The sequence below is a fragment of the Hypanus sabinus genome, chromosome 1, assembly GCF_030144855.1.
Source record: "Hypanus sabinus isolate sHypSab1 chromosome 1, sHypSab1.hap1, whole genome shotgun sequence".
Taxonomy (NCBI): Eukaryota; Metazoa; Chordata; class Chondrichthyes; order Myliobatiformes; family Dasyatidae; genus Hypanus; species Hypanus sabinus.
Genome location: NC_082706.1, coordinates 170,964,449 through 170,983,697, shown reverse-complemented (window position 1 = coordinate 170,983,697; position 19,249 = coordinate 170,964,449). Strand labels below are relative to the sequence as shown.

Here is a 19,249-nt window from a genome sequence, read left to right as displayed (position 1 = left end):
TCCAATTTCAACATTGTACGCACTGTAGCAAGGTGACAGGTGGGCTGATGGTGTGATGCTGTACATAGAGGATTTAATAACAGTGGGGCACATCTGAACTGACTAAGTTATTCAGTGAAGATAATTTTCAATGCTTATTGGGGTCTTCATGAAAGGAAAGACAAGAGAATTAAGTGCATGGTGTTAGTTATTAATTCTGACTATTACTACATTCCAAATACAAATATAACAGCAGGTCACCGTACAGAAATTACTTCATTAAGAATCAAGCTGTGATGACATTTGCTGCCCACTGTTACCGCAGAAAACTCAGCCAAGTAAATTCATATCCCATCAAATAGATATGTTAATATAATCCACCTTCCATTAGCAATTTCCTACAGCAGTAATATTATATTCTATTTCATAGTTCATTCATGAAAAATTCCTAAATTTGCCACAATCTGCCCACAATACAATTGCCAACTCTTATAAGCAATGCGTAAATATACAACATGCATTTATTTTCAGTTCCAACATAATAATTTGCAGATTATTTATCAATCATTTTATTACTTCGAAATGTAGGGGATACATTTAGGAAACTTTAATTAAGAGTATGTTTGACTGAAGAAAGGAATTCTCCTTTTTCAGTTTAACATATTCTCTCCATTACTCAATTTCATACAGTACATTAAATTGGAATTGGTCTTTTTGTATGAACTGGTGGAGATCACATTTTAGAGTGATCAATTTCTAATAGTGTTTTGATCATTTCTGTTTCAGGACTTTTTAAAAAAAATCTCATGCTACCTATACCATTCGAACTCTGACTCTGATAAAACACACTAATGTCAAAGGATAACAGATATTCCACAACATATTCCCTTTGGAATGAGAAAGAAAGCTTTAAGCACAAATATAAGTTTGCACAGTTTTCCATACTTCTAAAATGTCTCATCCTTTCACTTCTCCTGTTTTGGTTTAAAATTAAGGATGGAAATCATGCAGGGACTTCACTAGAAGGACTGAGGAAATCTTCCAACACTTCCTGTTAGCTCCATTTTACATCTCAGATTGAAACAAAGTTGGAGTTTAGCATTTGTGTACTTTTTAAATTGGCTGCCCATCAGCAGATTGAAATCAAATGCTATAAAAAGGTATTTTACACAGAAGTTCTAATAATTTAGCCAGAATGTTTTTAGCTCTTCGTGTCATACTGGGAAGTGGAAAAAAAGTAAGTGTATAAAAATAATCCCAAAAAAGTATTGTCTGAATTTATGTTGACTGGCTATCAACCATATACAAGGACTTTAATCCTAGAAACACTGGAGGCATTCTGGTGTCAGCTCAAGTTAAATTAGCCCAGGTATATAGACATACACATAGAACATAGAAAACCTACAGCACAATACAGGCCCTTCGGCCCACAAAGCTGTGCTGAACATGTCTCTACTTTAGAACTATTTAGACTTTACCCATAGCCTTCTATTTTTCTAAGCTCCATGTATCCATCCTGGAGTGTCTTAAAGGACGCTATTGTTTCCACCTCCACCACTGCCACCGGCAGTCTGTTCCAAGCACTCACCGATAAATCACTCTGCCCAAACTACAAGCCAAATTTTTACATACAAAGCAACCCTGGTGCTCCCCTTTCACTTTTTCTTATGATCCACTCTCCTCTCTTATCAGATTCATTCTTCTCATCCCTTTGCTTTTTCCACTTATCACCTCCCAGTTTTATACTTCATCCCCAACAACCCCCCCCCCCCCACCGCCCCGCCATCCACCTGGTTTCTCCTGTCACCTTTTAGCTTGTTCTCCTTCCCCTCCCTCACCTTCTCATTCAGGTATCTTTCCCCTTCCACTCCAGTCCTGATAAAGGGTCTAGGCCCAAAACATCGACTGCTTATTCATTTCCATATATGCTCCCTGCCCTGGCCTGCTGAGATCCTCCAGCACTTGGTGTGTATTGTTTCAACATATAAAATAGACCTAATTTCCCAAAATATTTGTTCTGCCCTTTCCAAGTGAAATCAAAGGAGGACAACTATGGGAAATGTGCACAGAAGATCCCAGTAAATGTTGAAGGTAACTGACCAGTTAATCTATGGGATTTAATGACACAGTATTCATTGTCTAATCTTTTTCTGAGAGACCTTGAATATCTTTAATATTGACTCTGCATTACTGGATCAAGCAAAAGAAACATGGCTTTACAGTTTTGTCCATACAATAGTCCTATTCCACCGCTGAACTGGTCATCAGCTCTTGGGATTGGACTTGAAGACAACGGTTTTGGAGTTTTGTTCTAAACAAGAACAGAGTATCTAAAAAGCAAACACGAGGAAATCTGCAGATGCTGAAAATTCAAGCAACACACACAAAATGCTGGTGGAATGCAGCAGGCCAGGCAGCATCTATAGGGAGAAGCACTGTCGACCCTTCATCAGGACTAACTGATGAAGTCCTGACGAAGAGTCTCAGCCTGATACGTCGACAGTGCTTCTCTCTATAGATGCTGCCTGGCCTGCTGTGTTCCACCAGCATTTTGTGTGTGTTGACAGAGTATCTAGATATTGCTTGACTTAATCTTTATAAGTTCTGTGAAATTATCTAGTACCAGACAAAAACATAATAGGCAAACAGCTAGCCTTTCTTCATCTACAGGAAGATGTCTTCCATCAACCGCCTCAAAATATGATATAAATTCTGAACGTAAACAGGCATTTTATACTTGGAATCAATAACTAGAAGCTTCAGGAAGAGAAATCCATATTACTGTTAAAACATCATTGTGTCTGGCTCTTTGCAACTTCAGTGACATACTTGGTCTCGATCTGAATCCATATCCACTCAACTCTTGATTTGTCTCCTGACTCACAATAAGTTGTTTTCTCTAATCAATACTAATACTTGAATCGGTTCAAACTCCAATAACAACTAAGATTCATGCTCTCATTTGTGCATAGAAATGTTGTCACATGTCAGTATCACAATAAATCCTCAGCAGCACATCACACTAACAACCATATTTCACCTAGTCAGAAGCATGGCCTATTTCCATTGCCTTGATGTCCTGCCTATACTTGCAGTTATTTTCAGTTCAACCTCTGGAACTTATTCACCAGACCTCACAAATAATACTGATAAACTACCTGGCATTTGTATATGTCCTTATTCAATTGACAAATGTCTTTATCACAGTTTTATCATATTCACAGTGCGTTTCAACCCACAAGTCTGTAATAATTTACCTCTGGAATCTTTTGGTCACTTCTACTGAAAGGAGGGTTGATAGGTTCTTGGTAGTAAGTGTGTCAAAGGTTATGTGGAGAAGGCAGGAGAGTAAGGTTGACAGGGAAAATGAATCTGCCTTGATGGAATGTCGGAGCAGACTTGATGGGCCAAGTGGCTTCATCCTGCTCCAATGTTTTATGGTCTATGATTTAAGTTAGACAAATAGAAAGGCAGTACAAGTATTTCTAAAAATAAACAGTGATATTTTAACTGCACTGAACTAGATTACATTCTGCAATTCTTATCTGATAAGACAAGAAGTCCACCAGGAATCATAAATAAAGAGCAAACAATCAGATATCTTCTTGTACCAAAGAGTTTGGTCCTTGAATTTTCTTTCTTTCACTTTGTATTCTTTTTTGAATATTCAAGCACATTTCTCCAAATGTTAGAATGTAAAACATAGAAATCTACAGAACATTACTAAGAGGCTCTTTAAAGACCCTATTGTATCCAGTGATATTACACTTCCTCCTTTATCCACTTAAACATGGATTTTCTTACCAAAACTGGAATTTATTTTTGAGTGAATAATTTGATATTTCAGCTTGATATAGTCTTTAGACAAAAGGTAATCACAAAAAGCCACTCCTGTACTTTCAAAGAGCTCCTGATGAAGCAAATGTGAGGCTTACAACTTTAGAATGATGGATCGAATCACATGAATTCAGATTAATATACCACTGAATGCAAAAATGCAAAACAGGTGAAGTAAAATTAAGTGGAGCCAAGGCATATTGGTCAGAGGAAATTAGGGGATGGATGGTGGGGGGAGGGGGCGTTGGAGTAATTTTGATGTTTCTTTCAAAATTGTGTATCTACATTATTTTAAATTGAATTAATAAATTAAACAGTAATTCCAAAACAATACAAAGATTTTTTATAGAATGGAAAGTGGCCCTCATATGAGTTGAGGAAGAATCTGGAAGCTCAAGGTTTACATGTGATAATTATAAACTAATGACTACCACATTTCCCATCACCTAGGTTCCAGGAAATGGCTTTTCATTCAAACATATCACAATTGGAAAGCATTGTTTCGATGAGACCCTACTTATAGTAATTCAGCTGAATCTTTATATAATGCAGTCTAACTGGAGTAAAACCACCATTTCAGGTTAAGTTGTGAATCCTTATTTTCTTTTTTATACTTCCATTCTTCAAATGTTCAAAATGTTGCAAATACCTTGTTGCGGCACTATTTACTGAAACACTAATTTTCAAAACATTTATCCAAGTCCTACATTTTCAGTTCTACTATACATTGTTCAGAATGTTTTTTGAGTAATTCTGGTGAGTTGTTCCAAAGACCATTACTGGCAACCTTTGTGTCATGGCCATGTGGTTTACAAAAATCACCCTTACCAAACACCACCCAAAAGTTGAGACATGAAATCAAATTCGCTCTCAAGGAATTTGTATGGTAAAACAGTACATAGATCAGCACAAGGTTTTTCCCCCCAACATTTCTTGATAAACATGCAGATGACAGCTTTGCAATACAGAAAACCACAATAGGGACTGTTTTCAAGGACTGCAACAGCCCCCCCTCCCCACTAATATAAACTTACCCACATTAAACTGTATCTTGTACTGGCCCCCTATCAAGCTGATTTCTTCCTCTCCTCAACATCACACAGAGCCTTTCTCACCTACTTACATCAGCAACAGATTTCAACATGTTTCTCTCAAGTTATAATGCAATAATTATGTAAACATGAGGAAATCTGCAGATGCTGGAAGAAGTACAGTCGACGTTTCGGGCCGAAACCCTTCGTCAGCACTAGCTGAGAGAAGAGATAGTAAGAGATTTGAAAGTGGGAGGGGGGGGAAGATCTAAAATGATAGAAGACAGGAGGGGTGGGATGAAGCTAAAAGCTGGAAAGTTGATTGGCAAAAGGGATACAGAGCTGGAACAGGGAAAGGATCATGGGACGGGAGGCCTAGGGAGAAAGAAAGGGGGAGGGGAGCACCAGAGGGAGAAGGAGAACAGGCAAGGAGTGATTGTGAGAGGGGCAGAGAAAGAAAAAAAGAGAGAGAAGAGGACAAGGGGGGGAGTAATAAATAAATAAAGGTATGGGGTAAGAAGGGGAGGGGGGCATTAACGGAAGTTAGAGAAATTAACGTTCATGTCATTAGGTTGGAGGCTACCCAGACGGAATATAAGGTGGTGTTCCTCTAACCTGAGTGTGGCTTCATCTTGACAGTAGAGGAGGCCATGGATAGACATATCAAAATGGGAATGGGACGTGGAATTAAAATGTGTGGCCACTGGGAGATCCTGCTTTATCTGGCAGACAGAGCATAGATGTTCAGCGAAACGGTCTCCCAGTTTGCGTCGGGTCTCACCAATATATAAAAGGCCACACCGGGAGCACCGGATGCAGTATACCACACCAGCCGACTCACAGGTGAAGTGTCGCCTCACCTGGAAGGACTGTCTGGAACCCTGAATGGTGGTGAGGGAGGAAGTGTAAGGGCAGGTGTAGCACTTGTTCCGCTTACAAGGATAAGTGCTGGGAGGGGCATAGGTGGGAAGGGATGGGGGGGATGAATAGACAAGGGAGTCCCATAGGGAGCAATCCTGCAGAAAGCAGAAGTGGGGGGGAAACGATGTGCTTAGTGTATTATGTATCAGCTATTTGCTTCAACTCTTTGTTTTTAACCATTTAAATCTGGATTACCTGTGGAAATCTCTGAATGTGCAAACTGAATCCTTATTCTGCCATATCGACCCAAGGCCTGAATGTTAGCAACTCAGTAGAGGCCCATTAAATGATTACTTACTGTTTTTTTTTAAATTTAGCAATACAGCACAGTAACAAGCCTTTTCGGCCCAACATCCCCAGCTCCACAATTACACCCATGTGACCAATTAACCTACTAACCCACAAGTCTTTGGAATAGGGGAAGAAACCGAAGCACCCAGAGGAGACCCATGTGGTCACAGGGAGAATGTACAAACTCCTTATCGACAGCAGTAGAATGAACACACGTAGCAGGTGCACTAACCACTGCACAACTGTGCCGCTCAGTTTATCTGCTTCAATTGTGTTGAAGTTGCCTTGAGGAGTGGAAGAGCTCTTTTACACCCCACTAGGAAAACTTGGGCCACTTTTGCTCTGAGCTATTCGCTGAATTGGGATTTGGATAAATAGATTAGAAGCGGCAACAGTGGCTTGATGGACCTATGGAAATACACATTTATCCAATTCCCAGAAATGTTTATTGCCATCTGTCACCAGATGCCAAGAATCAACGTTATGGTTGTTGGCAAAGACAGTGGTCCCTACTAGCTGCCTGAACCCATTAAAGCTCAAAGGGTGAAAAAGCCAAATTATCTTGTTGTTCACTCATCTGGGATGTTAGTGCACATCAATTCCACACTAACAAATAAGATGAACCCAATTTATCTCTAAGTAAAGAGACCTCCAGTTTAACGTTAAGCATGGACCATATGGGCCAAAATAACTGGTTATGTGCTGTAGTGTTCTATGACTCTATGTTGGGAGTGAGGAGAACTAGGAATATAAGCACTGAAGTAGGAGTGAGATTTGGGCTGCTTTAACTCCCAGGTCACTTGCCAAAAAGAAGCCATGGACTCAACTCCCAGAACCATCTAGTGGGAGTTCCATGTTAGCTAAGTTGGGGAGTTTAGGAGACATCGTGCTGCTTCTCCAGAAGGGGAAGTTCACTGAAAAATCACCTGCTTGAGATTCCACTAGGACAGATTCTCCTCCCAAGATCTGAACCTGACAGTAAAACTACAATGGTCTCTTCTGATAGACCAATTGGTAAGACTACACCAGGGACCCAGCGGCAGCAAAGCCCAATGGACTATGTATAGAGGAAATATCCAAAATTTGAATGAGGACCTCTTACTCTCACTTCTGTTAAAAATCCCAAATGGTAAGATCATAACAGCTTTCTGCCAGGTAAATAATTTGTGCACGGAAATTACAGTGTGACATTGGCTCAGTTTACAATCAAGAGAAGGATGTGGGCTGGATGATAATTACTGATCTCTCAAAACAATCGGCAGCCAGTTTTAGAACAACATATTGGGTATGAATGAACAAAAAGATATGAAGTTTCTACTTCTCTAAAGAGCACCTTTCCTCTTGCTTTCAGGCAAAATCATTTTTAGAACAGAAAAGGAGAAAAAGGATTTTGGAAAATATATTAATTGACTTTCAACTCAGAACTCATTAAACAATGACTGTAGATGCTGCCTGGCCTGCTGAGTTCCTCTAGCATTTTGTGTGTGTTGCTTGGATTTCCAGCATTTGCAGATTTTCTCTTGTTTGTGATAAGACCATAAGATGTAAGAGCAGAAGTGGGCCATTTGGCCCTTCAAGTCTGCTCCACCATTTCATCATGGCTGATCCATTTCCCTCTCAGCCCCAGTCTTCTGCCTTTCCCGGTACACCTTCATCCTGACTAATCAAGAATCTATCAACCTTTGCCTTAAATATACCTCAAGTCAACTTTTATTGTCATTTCAACCATAACTGCTGGTACAGTGCATAGTAAAAATGAGATAACGTTTTTCAGGACCATGGTTTACATGACACAGTACAAAAAAACTAGACTGAACTATGTAATAAAAAAAAACACAGGGAAAGCTACACTAGACTACAGACCTACACTGGACTGCATAAAGTGCACAAAAACAGTGCAGGCATTACAATAAATAATAAACAGGACAGTAATGACCTGGCCTCCAAACTGCCTGGGGCAATGAATTCCACAGATCCACTGCTAAATATAAAAGAAATATTTTGATTCCACTAAGAGCATTCAAATCAATGTTGAAATCACATTTAGTGCACTGAGCATCCATCTTAACCCCCAGAGAATAACAGCACACTGCCCTGAAACTATAAATAAAGCCAGAATAAGGAATTGAAAGTCTGAACTAACATAAAGCATGATTTCCTCTTCATTCAATTATCTCACAATTAAAATGAAGGCCTTTCTTTAGATTAATCAAGCAAATATTCTGTCATCATTCTTTTTGAAAATTATATCCATGAAAGTCTACAGCTTTCCTAAATAAGCTATTTTTCAGTAAAATCAGAACAGGAACAGCCAGTGATATAGTCAATTTCTACCTCTGGTTGCACCCCCACCTTCAATGGGCACTGAGAGAAGAAGTTAGGTGATATCTCTTATAACACTATCACCACCCCTGACACAACACTTATCACAATGAAGCATAGCTTGGCAGACCCTGTAAGTAGCTTACTATGAGACTGGAAAATATTTGTGTGATTCATTTTTTACTATGGCCCAGGGTAAACAAGATGATTAGGAAGTAAATAAGTTTTAAGAAATAACTAGGAAGGAAACAGAAGTGGATTTCCTTGGCTTCAAAATGCAGGCCAGGGCATTGCTAATCTCGCAGGTAATTTTATCTGGAGGAAACAGAAACTGAGCCTTACCAGAAAGTTGAGCATTCTATAAAGGGTCATGCAAAACAAACTTAGTTTAACTGCTGGAAAAACCTGGAGAGAAAGAAAAGTAACTTATAACATGAAAAAGGATCTATTGCTTTCCCAGCATATATGACAAATAAACTCTTCTCGGGCGTCCAGCTAGACATCTGTACCCGGCTGGAAGCTTGAGAAGTGTTTATTTGTAACTTCTAATATCTTTATTCCAAATGACCTCAGAAGCAAGGAATTTATTTTTTTATTCTAATGCGTTATATTTTAGTAAAGAAGATGCTGCTAATTTACAGTAAAGGAAGTGGTGAGATGGAGATGGCTGGACAAGTGGAGTGATGGCAAATGGCAGATAAAGTGCACTTCCATCATATATGCAAAATATATTTGCATATTAGGGCTCTGCAAACAGAGCAGGCCAGGTGTTTCAAAACATGTCTACACAAGACAGTGGAGCACTTGTATACAGTTTAAAGGGAGCCAGTTAGTCAGGTGTGTTGCTCTGCATTTTGCCATATAAATTTTGTGTCTAGCTAGGTTCCCGTTAAAGTTTTCAGTCACCAACCTTAACGCCACACTTCTGTCCCCACCCAATCACAATTCTACTTTGTAATTCAATGCCCTCAGCATCCCCATCGGACTATTGATCCCCATTGACTGAAGCTCTAAAGCCCTTAAACCTGTTCATGTGTTCCCCTTACCCCACAAAATACAATTTCTCTAATCTTTTCTGTTTTCACCGCAACGGCAGGGCTCTCGTGCGCAGTTCCTGTCAAGTCCACTGAACCTTTTGAGGTACAAGACAATTTCAAAACCAGAGTATCAAGGCAATGAAGTTATGCAAAACGCTTATGAGAAACTAGCATTGCCTCTGCTGAAGCAGTGTCTTTACTTTTAGACAAATTTGTATGTGGCAAAGAGTCTTCAGAGGAGAGACTCAAGAAGCTGTCATTGTCCTCCTCAGAGTTAGAGAAGATTTAGTGGAGTAAAAACAGAAAATGCTGCAAATAATCATGTCAGCCATCACCTGTGAGAAGAGAAACAGGATCAACATTTCAGTCTGAGGAACATTTGTCTGCACTGATGGAACCTAAACCTGAAACATTAATCATTTTTCCCTTTCTAGTGACGCTGCGTTGAATTTACCAGCATTTTACTTTTTATTGCAGATTTCCGGTATCTGCAATTCTATTACTTCCATTTAAGGTTAACATTTACGAAGCTATTCAAAATTATGTACGATCTTAAGAGAATGTGTTTATATTGCCAGATAGATTAGTAATCAGAGGCTTCATACTTAAGGTCATGAACAAGAAAGGGACATGACATAATATTTTCTTTTAAAGCATAGTGGAAACTTTCAAGTAGTAATTGGATAAATATTTGAAGGGATGAATTTACACTTAATAGCTAAAGAACAAAATTAGGATTAATTGGAAAGCAGTTAATCCAAACAGAAACAAAATGTATCTGGCTGTATTCAGTGTTTATCATTTTCACTGTAAATGTGATAGTGAATCAACTCCTGTTTGAGAAGCAACTTGAATCTTCTCCAATTTGCCTAACAGAGCAACAGGTCCACAGCAGATGCTATTTCATTGGCTCTTCACTCAACCCTGGAACATCTGGGCAGCAGTGATGTGTAGGTCAGGATACTCTTTATCAACTATAACTTGTCAATCAATACTATCATCAGCTCAAAACTAACCAATAAGCTTTAGGATCTTGGGCTCAATACCACTTAGTGCAATTGGATCCTCAATTTCCAACTTGCAGACACCAGTCAGTTTGGATTGGCAATGTCACCTTGACAACTTCCATCAACACAGGTTCACCACAAGGCTGTGCTTAGCCCCTGCTCTTTATGCTTTACACTTATGACTATGAGGCTAACCACAAATCCAATGCCATATTTAATTTGCTGATGATCCCACTGTCACTGGCTGGATCAAAGGTGGTGATGAATCAACATATAAAAGGGAGATTGAAAATCTGACTGAGTGAAGTCAGAACAACAAACTCTCAGCAAGACCAAAGATATGGTTATTGACTTCAGCAGGTGGAAACTAGAGATCCACGAACCAATCCTCATCAGGGGATCAGAGGTGGAGAAGGTCAGCAACTTTAAACTCCTTAGTGTTATTGTTTCAGAGGAGCTGTCCTAGGAGAATTATGGAAGTGCCATTATGAAGAAAGAACAGAAGCACCTCTGCTTCCTTAACAATTTCCGATGATTTGGCATGACATCTATGAGAAAATTCTATAGATATGTGGTGAGGAGTATATTGACAGGTTGCATCACAGCCTGGTATGGAAACACCAAAGCCCTTGAACAGAATATCTTACAAAAAGTAATGAATACGCCCAGTCCATCACATGTGAAACCATCCCCTCCACTGAGCACATCTACATTGAGTTGTCACAGGAAGGCAACATCCATATCAGGGACCCCCTCCACCCAGACCATTCTTGCTTCTCACTGCCGTCATCAGCAAGAAGGTACAGGAGCCTCAGGACTCACACTACTAGATTCAGGAACAGTTATTATCCCTCAATCATCAGGCTCTTAAACCAGCAGGGATAACTTCACTCACCCCATAACTGAGCTGATCCCACAAGCAATGGACTCACTTTCCAGGGCTCTTCCTCTCATGTTTTTGATATTTATTAATTACTTATTTATTATTATTTTTCATTTGCACAGTTTATTCTCTATTGCACATTGGTGGCTTGTCCATCCTGTCGAGTGCTATCTTTCATTGATTCTATCGTGTTTCTTGGATTTACTGTGTATGCATGCAAGAAAATGAATCTCAGAGTTGTATGTGGTGACATATAAGTACTTTGGTATTAAATTTACATTGAACATATACATCTGCTAATAATGACAAAATAGCCACATAATTTGTTTTATGGTATTTTTCAATTAGCCGTTATTCGGGAAGAATAACTGTTTGTGAGAAAGTGACATCCTCCTGATCAATAAAAAAAGCCCTTGGTTGAATAGCCCTTCTAAAGAAGAGTATTTCAGCAAAGCAGCAACTGTTTAGTCGTGTGAGTGAACTGATAATCCTCAGACTGAGAGAAGGCCACCATTGAATTAAGCTAATATGAGAAAAAATACACACTTACTAATTTTATCTAAAGTGGCTGAAGATAAAATTCAAACTGGTTTACTGACCAAGTGACAATAACACTGGTTATTCACATTTAACCATAGAACATTGAACAGCACAACATGATGTTGTGTTGACATCTTAACCTAGTCCAAGATAATCTAATCCTTCCCTCTCATATAGCCCTGCATTTTTCTTTCATCTATGTGCTTATCCAAGAGTAACTCAGTTGTACCTAACGTATCTGCTTTGACCACCAGCCCTGGCAGTGCTGCATACACACATCACTCTCATTATGTCCTCTGGTATTAGCCATTTCCACCCTGAGATTTAGATGCTGTCTCTCTACTTGACTTATGCCTCCTATCTCATACGCCTCTATCAAATCACTGCTCATCCTCCTTTGCTCCACAGAGGAAAGCCATAGCTGATTCACCTTTCTTCATAAGACGTGTTCTCTAATCCAGACAGTATCCTGATAAATCTCTTCTGCACCCTCTTTAAAGCTTCTACTTCCTTACTCTAAAGAGGCGACCTGAATTGAGTATAATACTCCAAGTGTGGCCTGACCAGAGTTTTATAGAGTTTCAACATTAGCTTGTAGCTCTTGAACACAATCCCGACTAATGAAGCCAACACACCACATACCTTCTTAACAAACCTATTAACTTGCACAGCAACTTGATGTGGACCCCAAAAATCCCTCTGTTCCTCTGCACTGCTAAGAATCCTGCTATTAACCCTGTATTCTGCCTTCATGGCTGACCTTCCAAAGTTTGTAATTTCACTTTTCCAGGTTGAACTCTATCTGCCACTTTTCAGCCCAGCTCTGCATCCTATCGAAATCCCATTGTAGTGCATTTTCTCATTTTATTTCTGATTTCCAGGGCACACAATTGTGAGAAGGAATGGGGAGATGATTGATAATTTAACAATAGGACAAGCCTAGCAGTTAAGCTTCTCTGAAGGGTCATGCTCATCACCTTTGAAAATCCTTTTAAAATTAATTAAATAATAATTGTAAGTCAACTCCATACTTTCATTAAAACCCATTTATCGGTATTATGAAAAGTATAATTGTCTAATACAAGTGTAACAAACTAAAAAGATCCTCCAATAGTGAATAAGATCTGTTTCAGGATTTTATTACAAGACTGTAGTTAACTAGAAAACAGACTTTGTATAAAAGTCATGTAATTCTTTTGGTGTTTATTTTCTTCTAGAATGATTTTCTTTAACACTGCAAAGATTCTAAATGCAAATTTAGCAATTTCATAACACACTTCAGTAGACTGTGCTATAGGACCCTGACAATTCTGAATGGATTCAATCTCCTTTTTATTTGAGAATGCTTCATGGTAAGGAGATTGACCATGAAAAAAAGTCATCCTCAAATGTTGAAAGCACCTTTACATATCCTGTTCCGTTCAAACCCAATTTTACCTGACAGTGACTCTCCCAAGAATTCATTTGGCATTCTCAAATTGTCCTTCTAGGTCAGGCCAGAGTTCCCTTTCTGTATCACCAAACAACAGCGTTGAAAATGTCCAGAAGCATATCTAGATAGGAAATATTCCTCTACACACTAACCAGCTAATGTACAACTCACGATCACTCTATAGGATATAACCATCGAATGAAACATTAAAAGGGAAAATAATATCTGTATCACTTTAATACCTGATTTTAATGTTATTTTATTTTAATCATCTCATCAGTGGTAGATTTAAAAACCAACTGAAATGTTTTTGAAAATAAGCATTTAATTATTTAATTAATCTATGTAACAATAGCTTGCACCCATGTAGTCTTTAACATCGCCAAACATTCCAATCTGCTCCACAAGCTTACCAGGCAAAGATTAAGTAAAGAGCAAATTTCAATAATCATTATACAGCAGAAGATATAGTTATATCTGTATTTCCAACACCATTTTCTAAAAAAGTAGAAGCTTAAAATTACCTCGTAAACTTCTGGTTTTATGTCGTTAGGTGCATCTCAGCCAATGTTTACTGTGATCTTTCTTTTAAACGAGTTAACCAATTTGGTTTAAAATAAAATTTTCCAGTATTTTGTCATTACTGGAGGAAACACTTTAATGCTTTTTGTAACCACGAGCTTCAAGAATAAACATTAAAAATTTCACCTCTACTAGTAGTATGCTAGTTTACATATTCACAATAAATTGCTCTATGCATTATTTTAACACTGCCATTAACCTTTTAACATTAAAATACTGAATATTTTATAGAAGAGTTAAAGTTCAGTACATTGTTCATTTCACTCATACAGTAACAGCTCATAAACTGAAATTCACTTACTTCCTTGATGTACAAATGGGAATCGATAGAATTGGCTTTATGGCCGTACCAAGTGTTAATTTTCAATGGATTCAGGGGATATTGTCCTCATGTAGATTTCTTATTATTTAAAAACACAAACCAAAATTTCTGTGACATTGAGAAGAAACCACTTGAGAAAGCTGCTTAATCCACTCTGGCAAACTCAAATTAAGGAACTAACTGGTGCTTTTTTTTTCATACACTACTTCCTGGTGTTTACATAAATCAAATAGCCTCCCCAGCCCAGACTGGCTACACAATTTGCATGAGTCTACAGTAAATTACCCAGCCTACTCTTTACTAAGACACAAACCTTGACAGTTTTGGCTGAGATACAAGCGAACTTCAGTCCAGTTACTTGGCTACAAAACCAGTGAAACAGTAAATAAGCATAAGAGAATTCAGTTCAAAGCTTTTCTAAACATATTAGCTAGAAAGGCCTCTGTTGTAATAATTTTGTTCTTACCCAATTTCCAGCACAATATTTATGGTTTCAAAAGGGTAATTATTAACAGAAAACAATAACATGTCTCCAAGACTGAGCTCTGCACCTGGAAAGAAAGCCTATAATGCATTTTCATGTGATGTCAAAACGCTGGGATAGAAGTGACTTTTGTGCCATGTGGAAATGAGTCAGGAACGCATAGGACATAAAACAATCTTTCGACTCAGGAGTTAATCAAGCTTGAAAGAAAATGCTTCATTAACATTTTTGTTCAGCTATATTTACACAAACTAAAAATCATGCTTATTGCAGATAATTAGGAATTCTACATGCTATGTAAGTCTATTTGATACTCATTGGTCTTCTTTATTACCACCACGGAAATGGTGACAAAAGCAGGAAAAGCAAGTTTACAGTATTCTTAAAATAGTGAAAGAAAGTTTCCGCTTGGGTGTAATTGATAATTCGTGCATAAATTGTGCTTGAATGCATGTTCAATACAAGAAGTAGAATCTTTTATTCCAGTTCCTGTTCAAACATATTTGCATATCACCAAAGACAAAAAAACTTCCTCAAGCAACGGCTTCAGCCAGTGTATTAGAAAAATAATCTGACCCTGCTCATATAACACAACATTGTATACTTAAGTGAGATAGAATGGCATACCATAGCTGAAAACACATGTATGTATATTTTTTAAAGAAGTGTCTGAGCAATGGAACTATTTATCAGTTTTATTCTCCAAAAGTGCACACATTGATTTTACAAGTTTTTCAAGAGGTTTATTATACGTGCCTTCAAAACTTGAAAATATCTGAATTGCTTGAAATTGCTCTCGGACTCAATTCACTGAAGCACCATATTGTGGAAGATGAAAGTCTACTTGTTTCATTTTTAAAGAAGCAAATTATATTCCGTACACTATTCATAGCATCATTTGCCTGAGGTAATGAATGTCAATGTTGTAGTCAAATTAGTGGACAAATAAACCAAAGACCTGTAGTGGTGGTCTGAAAACAGGAAATCTAATGCCAGCACAACAGCTGGAGAATCTAAATTCAATTAATTAATCTGGCATATATTAAATTAAACATACACTTAATGAAGTTTTCTTTTTTCAGGATCTGGGGATTACTGGTATGGCCAAAGTAACAAACACAAGTACAGCAAGATGGCGGCACGATACAGTTTGCAGTGGTCTCTCTGGAATTGATATCAGTTATTTGTTAAACGGGGTGCCGTGCACAATCCTAATCTGATGAAAAACGGATGTGGGAACACAGAGGAACATCTGGAAATCTCCAGGAAGGCCTTCTTCGTTGCTGCTGCTGTTGTGAGGTCCGGCTCTCTGCTGGGAAGAACAGGCCCCCGGTGCTCGGGGTCGCGTTACCGGTGGCTGTTGGCGGGGGCGTCATAGTGTGCTCAACAGAGGATGGTGCTCAGAGAGGCTGTGCCGGAGGGGATGGTCAGAGGCTCGGAAGTTTGACAGAATCAGAGTCCACTGCAGTTGGGGCGCTTTCACTGTGTGCTGCGTCTGTGAGGCTGGGTCCGACAGAGCTTTCAAGTTGAGTCTGTGAGGCCGAGTCCGGCAGCGCCTTGGAAGTCCATAACGGGGGTGTTCCCTTCTGCTGCCTGCATGGGATGACGAGTCTATCGGGACCCTGAGGACTTGTGGAAACTATGTGGTGGTTTCTTTCGAACTTATAGTCTTTTAACATATTTGGACTATTTTTACTGTGCCCATGGTCTGTTTTTCTTTAATCAATTATGGTATCGTCTGCACTGTTGTAACTATATGTTAACTATAACTATATGTAACTATATGGTTTTGTGTAGGTCTTGTAGCTTTAGTTTTTGGTGTGTTGGGTGGTTGAGTTGCTCTCCTGACTTGGTGTGTCTGGGTAGTCTTGTTTGTCTGGTGGATTTGGAGCTCCTTTCTGGGGACGAGCTAAGATGGTAGTGCGGTATTAATACGCAGCAGCCTCTCCGGACTCCGGATTTGGGGATTATCAAACATTATGTGAATTTTCTGGTGTAGTCTGTTTTGTTATGTGCTTTTGTGATATCATTCTGGAGGAACGTTATCTCATTTTTTTAAAACTGCATTGCATTTGTGGTTTCTAAATGACAATAAACTGAACTGAACTGAACTGAAAAAAATGCTGGAGGAAGTCAACAGGTCAGGCAGCATCCATGGAGAGGAATAAAGAGTCAATGATTAGGGCTGAGACCCTTCATCAGGCAAAGCCAGCAGTTTTATTCAATCTCTAATTGCTCTTGAGAAGTTGATGGTGAACTGCCTTTTATGATGAAGTGTTCCATATGAAAATGGGTTCCCTGCTGTACTGCTGCTGGAGGTTCAGGATTTAGCCTCTAAAACACTGAAGGATAGCATTAAATTTCCAAGTCATATAATGCAGCCTGGAAGGGATCTGCAGGTGATGGTGTTGCCATGTGGCTGCTGTCCTCATCTTACTTGGTGGACAAAGTTGCATGTTTATGAGGATTTCTCAGAGTTGGCTGGCTGAGGATCGTAGTGCATTTTGTAGACAGCTTTTTCTGCAGCCACTATTCTTATGAATGGAGCAATGGCAGTTAAGACTCTTAACCATCTGTGGAGAAATTAAAACAGAGTTAACATTATAGTTTGATGACCATTCGTAAGAACTGGCCAGTTCTGACATTAATTGGAAAGGCTGGTTACCTGAAGTTGTGTATATTGTTGAGCCGTGAGATCTAAAATGTTCTTCTGTGGAAGATGAGTTATTGTTCCTTAAGTTTATATTGGAATAAAATACGCTGCCAAAACGGGGGTTAGAGTGGAAGGGGAATGAAAAGTTAAGCTGACTAGTAGCTGGATGCTCTGCGTCACATCTGTGGATTGAGTGGAGTTGCTCCATTGGGCCATCAAGTCTGTGTTTAGTTTCTTCAATGCAGAAGACCACATAGAAGCATCAGAGATACAACTTTCAAAATATCAGTTAGGATGCCTGAGATGGGTGGGGGGGGGGGGGGGAAGAGGAAAAATGTAAAGGCAAAGTTATTATATTTCCCCACAGTTGGAATGAGTAGCCAGGGGAAGGGAGCTGGATGAACATATCATAAATCATTGCGGTGCAGACCTTTACTTTGTTCTCTCTACCTGTGCCCTCTACTCAATCCCCAACTACTACCCACCTTCCAAGCAACTTGAAACATGATCAGTTTCCCAGTCATCAATCTGAAAAGTTAACTTTATTCTTCCCATCTCCAGATGCTAAGTCACCAGCTGAACATCTACAGCTTCTTTAGTTTTATTCTTGGTGAATAACTTAATTGTTCTCCTTGTTGTCTAGCATCTCAGAGAGTTTGCACATTAACCCAAGCTTCAGTGGAAGAGAACACGATAGATCTATGCAGTCAGGCTTTTACAGAGGCCTCTAATGTTTTTATGTTGAACATAGAAAAAAAATCCCTTAAAAGAAACAAATGGATTAGTTAAGTATCTAATTAATTCAAATGAGATATCATGATAATAATAAATATCAGACCAGCAATAAAAATCTCCAGATCAAATTAAGACAATATATGGTAGTTGTATGAATATTACTGCAGCATGATCACTGCTTAAAGTCTAATACCTCCTCAGGTTCCATGACTTGAGCTGCTCCCTTAAACAGTACCCAGAAGCTGTGCATGCTAGATTTAACTTCAATTGCCTAGCACCCACTTATAATATTGCCTGGGGGAGCCTAACAATCCATCCTCTGTAGCAAAAGAACTGAAATTCGTAAACTCAGACATATCCGTTGTCAAAGTTATTGATCTTATTTTGTCAAGCAATGATAGATCAAACAGTTGGTTACTTTACAAACCTCATGACAGAACAAAAGCATCAATTAAGATTTTAAAGCTTTTTCCACCATACTCTCTTAAAAAAAAATCAAATGCAAGATCAGGATAACAAATGCAACATTTACTCTCATTTTTTTATCCTTAACAAAGAGAAACTAGTCAACTACTTTTAATTCCTTATTTCAAACCAAAACTCCTGGGTAAATGCAACTTTTTTTCTCTCCAATTCTAATTGCTGTATTATCTAATTTGGCCTCATCTTTTAAACTACCTCTTTGTTACCAGGTTTATTTTCTCTCCTTCCACTTCTGGCAAAAGGACTTGGATCTGAAAAAATGAACTCTGCTTCTCTTTCCACAAAACCTGATTTGTTGGGTGTTTCCAGTATCTTCTGTTTTCACTTCTTCTCCGTGTTTCATTAATTTTGACTCCAGAATACACTTCCCATTGCTGACTTTCAGTGAAGCAATCATGTCAGTCCAGAATAATTGGCAATAATCAGTGAAGAATTCAGTTCAATTCACTAAAATGTCATCTTAATTCTAATCTAGTTCTTCTCTCCTGTGAACTTAACTCAAGAGTTAATTTACCTTTGTTACGGAGTTGAATCTTTAGTGGATTTTCACAAACAGAGATGGTGGGATGCCTTGTTCCTGTTTCAATGTCAGTAAAAGTTTAATGTAATTTCTAGTTGAATCTAATAGCTTCAAGTGTTATCTAAATTTTACATTGTCTTCATAAAAATCCTTCAAAATATTTCTCCAAGTCATGGAATAATATTGGAAT

At 38.6% G+C, this 19,249-nt stretch overlaps 1 protein-coding gene across 6 annotated transcripts in view; it reads right to left on the bottom strand.

The window, feature by feature from the left end:
* Nucleotides 1-14,669, bottom strand: part of lyn (LYN proto-oncogene, Src family tyrosine kinase) — a 94,946-nt gene extending 80,277 nt beyond the window's left edge. For 2 of the 6 annotated variants that reach the window (XM_059981162.1, XM_059981184.1), the window contains exon 1: nt 14,164-14,509. The gene's annotated coding sequence lies outside the window, so the exon portion shown is untranslated. Of the gene's footprint in view, nt 1-12,490; nt 12,510-14,163; nt 14,510-14,650 lie in introns of those variants that run through there. The other 4 variants (XM_059981167.1, XM_059981178.1, XM_059981159.1 and 1 more) reach the window with 4 other exon arrangements.
* Nucleotides 14,670-19,249: the final 4,580 nt, after the last annotated feature.